Source organism: Schistocerca americana, chromosome 2 (assembly GCF_021461395.2).
Source record: "Schistocerca americana isolate TAMUIC-IGC-003095 chromosome 2, iqSchAmer2.1, whole genome shotgun sequence".
In the NCBI taxonomy this organism is placed as follows: domain Eukaryota; kingdom Metazoa; phylum Arthropoda; class Insecta; order Orthoptera; family Acrididae; genus Schistocerca; species Schistocerca americana.
In genome coordinates, this window is record NC_060120.1 from 778,184,132 (window position 1) to 778,190,131 (window position 6,000).

Here is a 6,000-nt window from a genome sequence, read left to right on the forward strand (position 1 = left end):
CAACAGCAATATAATTATGAGTTATGTAGGCAGGTTGAAGCCTTAAAATCTTTTCAGGAACAGTTGCAACCGTGGTTAGGGGAAGCTAAGGCAGTGACAAGTCCATCGGCAGGTAGATTAATAACGCCTTTCTATGGCTAAATGACCGAAGATGTAGCCACGTTCATTAACTATGTTATGGCTACCGGTGCAATGACTGATTGGTCACAAGAGACTTGTCGCTATGCAACTAATTTACGGTTGACTGGCGTAGCTTGAGCGTATGTTTTACACAACGAAGTACTAAGCATGGCACAGACGTTTCGACATTTGGCTGACGGGTTACGTCAGCGTTATCACATGCAGAATAGCGCAAGGTTCTTCAGAGATATGCTGAGTACTTTGATCCAAAAGCATAATGATTCAGTAGAAGCTTTTCCAAATAAAATCAGGATGATTAGCGCATGGATGTACGAACAGATGCAAAATGCAGAAGTCGATATTTATGTTTTTCTGTGTTACATCCGCGCTTAGATGTTACACAGAGTTAATATGGAAATACCTGGTGACTTTGCGGCAGTTCTTGAAGTCGCTTTAAAATTTAAGGAAACTGGTAGTGATACAAACGTACCTACTGACCACATCGCTTTTCCGCTTCTGAGGTACAGTGCTATAAATGTCGGCGTAAAGACCATGTACAGAAACAAAGTCAGCTACCAGAATGCAATAGGTGTGCAGAAATTGGACAGCGAGCACAGGAATCGAAAGCAGGTAAAACAATGGCACTGGAAGCAGCCATTAAACATAGACGGGAATGCTCCAAGCGTAGGGAGGCATGCCTAATAGGACGTAACTCTGCACAAATAGATGTACAAACAAAGTGATTCTTGATAGACCCAAGGTAGAGGGTAAGGAACATAAATATCTGGGGACACATGTGTCAATCGTCAGTCTGGACCTCGTAAGCAGGAAGGGACTTAGGTGTTAGTCGTATGAATTACGTGGACTTGGCGACAATGACGTAAAGTCATTAGGTGCATCTCTACTTTGTTTTAGAGCTGGAACTGTAAAGATTTGTGAGCGTACGGTAGCGTTACCGTACATAGGTGAAAAATATTCAGCGATTCTTGGGCTGTATATCCTCGACCAACATCATACTAAAATCGATCTTTTGCGATGTACAATAGCACTCCGTGGGACTTTGCTTTTAATTAGTCAACGGTTGAAAAAAGGCAAAGGGTTCGTGTATGCATCGGTAAATCATTTATTTGGAAAGGAGAGAAACGCTTCCAAGCGAGAAGAGGCAGCTGTGAGGCGGCGAGAGTGAAGCGAATATGAAAGTCACCATTTCAATGCGTTGCATATTTACGGATTTACAAATGATGCACACAAATTTGAAAATAAAAGGAAGTTCCATTAATCATTCAGCGCTGGAAATTTTACGTATATTTCGGTCGTTTGACATGCTGTAAACTAGAGGATACGTAGTGCTGAGAGATATCCATTACTGAATGAAAGTGTTATGTTAAAGCATTAGTTTATGACACAACAATATCAAATGTAGGAAATCTAAAGCTTGCGCGGGTTTTAACTCAAAACTTTTCGGAAAAGGTCCTTTTCGTATTTATTTGCAAACGTCAAAAACATTAAATCTTTCTCAGGAGCCTGTTAGGAGAAATAATGAGCTATGGAAACAGGTCCGACTATACTAGTCTTCAAGAAATGTCAAAAATCTTGGCCTCGAATCGACGTTAACAAATTTTAGAACTAGAATTCAACATGTAAAGATGAAGGATCACTGGATGAAGTTGATGCATCTCGAACCTGCGATTTTGTTCGAGATACTTTTGAGAGTACCGCAGCACAGAGGTTTGCATAGTAAGTTTACAGATAACTGTGGTTAATTTTGTCATTGCATCTCGTGGAGTGTCTCACTGCGGTGCAGCAGCTAACTACATGTTCCATGCATCACATCCACGATAGAAGTTATCAGGTGGAATCTGTCAAACAGAATAAACTTACGGCACAGATCTAAAAAATGAAAGGAATGCTATTTATATGGCTGCATGGAGGCTATTCACAGGTCTGCATAAATGACAGTTTCTATTCAAGAATTCATCTATGGCATAGGAGTTTTTCGGCAAAAATGTCTTTAATTTACTTTCGAAAGACCTCTGCTACCTATCAGACTTTTAATTCCGTGGATAGACTGTCAAAGAGTTTTATAGCCTGGTGTTTCACCTTTTTATGAGCCAAAGTTAGATTCATTAAAGGACAATGCAAATCATTTTTCCATTTATGCATTATGCAGAGTGGTTGGTGAAAGCTATTTATTGCTTGAAAAATGTTTGTTTTCCGAGGTGAATCTGAATTATCACCGCAAGAAGAGAATGTAACTTGCAGTAATTAGATGACCTCTACCGCTGCGTACATCGAAGAACGATTCTGTCATCTTCGGAAGTCAAAGCACCGTATTTGATTATCAATATTCTTTCAAATTTTTATATTTATAACAGGTTGTCGAGTGATATCACCAGTGTGGCATTGTAAAAAGATAAAACGCTTTTTTCTGCCTGTCCCGTGAATCTGCCAGCATGGCATTATTTCATTCTAATTTGTCTTAAGATTCAACAATGAAAATGGTCAGTGCAGTGCACTTTTGGTTCAAGGAGGAAATGATCAAACCACAATGGATTGAACTTACAGTTACAAATAAAAATAAGAGTACTGTTACTACTTTGACGATTTCCATGATACAGTATTTTCGCAGTGACGTGAAAATTAATACTTGGTCAACGCTCTACACCGAGCAGTAAATAAACAAGCTGAGAGGGGCGTCAGGCTCATGGTGAACTACAATACAGAATTTACAAAAAACAAGAAAAAGGAGCAATACGTGATTTAGGGTGTATTTGCGTACCGATATCATTTTTCAGGACATGAAGTACTAGCAAAAAATAACTGTTTTTGAAACGAAGTTCTCCGTCACATTTTTCTCAAAAGCATCATAGACAGCAGCTTTATAGACTGTATTGTTAAAGCTGATATAATAACATTAATAATCAAGTTGAAAACAACAAAGCTATTGGTTAATTAACGATTTCTGAACAACATTTTTTATTTAAAAATAATTAACATTTCTATGCGATTTCTAGTCTTTCTTAAACATGGGAACCGAGGTTCGTTCTTTCCCATTTTACAAAACTCAATTTTTGTGAAGTGGAACGCGATTTGGAGCAATGAAAGGAAATATCAAACTTGATGAAATAGTCTTTCTCTCATCCTGAGCATGTGTTTCTGGTAGACTATTCGAAATATCATCTCAGTTTGGATTCATTTAGGCCGTTCTTTCTGGGTCTCGCAATTCTCATCAACCTTGTGTTTACCATGACAGTCGTAAAAATTATAACTACTGTATGATATAGATGACAAGGGTGTTGGAAATTTCTCTATACTTGCAGCCCTTAAGCATTTTCGTGTAGCCGGCCGGAGTGGCCGTGCGGTTCTAGGCACTACAGTCTGGAACCGAGCGACCGCAACGGTCTCAGGTTCGAATCCTGCCTCGGGCATGGATGTGTGTGATGTCCTTAGGTTAGTTAGGTTTAAGTAGTTCTAAGTTCTAGGCGACTGATGACCTCAGAAGTTAAGTCGCATAGTGCTCAGAGCCATTTGAACCATTTTTGAACCATTTTCGTGTCTTGTGTTTTTTTTTATGGATAAGCCATAAATGTGACTATGCTGGAAGTACGCAAAGGGTAGTGTCTGAAGGCTTGATGACAATTAGGGTAAGATGGGAGTAGATGATAACCGCTGCCTTTCGAAAAGGACCAATGTGGCCTCCATATATGGCGTCCCCATCCGACGGACAGATTGTTAACAATGCTTCAAGACTCCGCTCAGACTGTAGAGAGGTGCGCAGTCCAGTGATCACGTATTTTAGGCCATCAGATCTTCTTCCTTTTTGGACCAAAACTAGTGATGCCAACTTCTTGTTCCACCAAGATTCAAGTAAACTACCTCTGGGCGTCAACGGCTCTGAATATGGAGACAACAATAGCTAACAGTTTTTCTTTTAGTGACGAGCTGTGAAAGAGGCTGCAGATCGCAAATGGAACTGATGACAGACTTGTAAGTTTGCAACATTACCAATCAAACGTGCTACCACAGGTTTTTGACAAGGATATAAAGTTGATGATGGTTGGAGAAATATTGGATTACGAAATAATCCACGAAGATACATATTTCAAAAGAGTTTCATTCTAATTGTAGACGTTCTTCGTAGCTAATTATACCACACACTCGTTTCAGCTCATTTGGGGATTGTTTGATTAGCTGTTGCTGATATTAGCCGTCGGTTTTGAATAGCGACGCAGTTCATATACGACAAACGATGTAAGCAACATGGTAACTGTGTACTGTTAGTATGAGGTTGGTGCAACAAGTTTGTACCGGTACTGTTTTCCACGTTAGTAATCCGGTTCTCATGGATTTATTTATAGATTGTCCCTTCTTACTTGAGTTTACGAATTATAATTTTGTCATTTGGAGGTAGTGAGTGGAGCAGTGGACGCTATAAAATGGAGTGCCAAGTGGAGAAATCGGAATATTTAAGACGTGTTCTTGAGTTTGAGTTCAATAAAGGGGTGACAGCCGAGGAGGCAGCCAGAAACATTTGCGCCGTGTATGGGGTAATGCTACTGGGCAGAGCACGCCAAGAAAATGGTTTTCTCGCTTTAAGGAGGATCTTTTTGACGTTCCTGACTCTCCACGTTCAGGAAGACCTTTGAGATAGATAAAGATCGTTTATAAGCATTAATCCACAATGATTCACGTCAGAATATTCGAGAACTGGCAAATATGATGAACTGTGATCATTCCACCATCATGCGACATTTGCATGCAGGGGTGAAGGTCGAAAAACCGAGTGTATGGGTATCGCATGCTCTAAGCCAAAATCACAAAATTCAGCGGGTGGCCATATATGTATCTCAACAGCGACAATAAAATAATAGCGCAGTGTTTCACCAGTAGTTTGAAGCAGGTAACGCCAAAGGTTCTCAACCAACAATAGAAATGTGCAGTATAGAACAGAAATATATTCGACACTGTTCTGGTGTACAGAGACTATCTCACATGTGTCAAAAGTGGATGAGAAACGCAGCGACATTAATTATCGGCTTTCAAAATTCATTTGACAGAATTAGTCGCGCTCATCTGAAGAAGGCAATAATGATGATGATGTTTGGTTTGTGGAGCGCTCAACTGCGGGGTCATCAGCGCCCGTACAAAATCCCAATTTTTTTCACGGTTCAATTTTGCTACTGTCACAAATGATGATGATTATGAAATGATGAGGGCAACACAAACATCCAGTTCGCGGGCAGAGAAAATCCCCAACACGACCGGGAATCGAACCCGGGACCCCGTGATGCAGAGATAGCAACGATAGCCACTAGACCATGAGCTGCAGATTGAAAAAGGCAATGATCAGAATGAGATTTGGTACCAAGTTCACGACCATCATTCAGAACAGGGTCGGGAATGCCACTTCGAGGATCATTATCAGTAGCTGCCTGAGCGACAAAATCCTGGGTCGTTACTTATTTGTCGCATGGAAAAATAAATATTCACTGGTCGCTGTACAAAACCAACAACCCGTATCGAAGCGCTTCGTCGAAAACGTTTTTCTGTGGATAACAAAATAGTCGACTTCCAAATCGAAAGCTCATGACAGAAATATGGAATACAAAATAATTTAACCTGGCAGCAGACGTTCTCCCTGACACTCGAGGTAAATGTTCACCTCGAGAGGTTTACATCCTTCTTGGAAATAGAATGAATCTTGAATAAAGGAAATAGAAGTATCTTCCAGCTGTCCTACAGGCCCAGTCTTAGGCAGTGCCATTCAGTAGACCAACCGCTTGCCCCAGTACACAAGGAGATATGTATTTGAATGTTCACCAATCCAAACAAGGCCGGAACACTATTGAGACAAGTTGCCTACGTCTATTTTTCTGACAG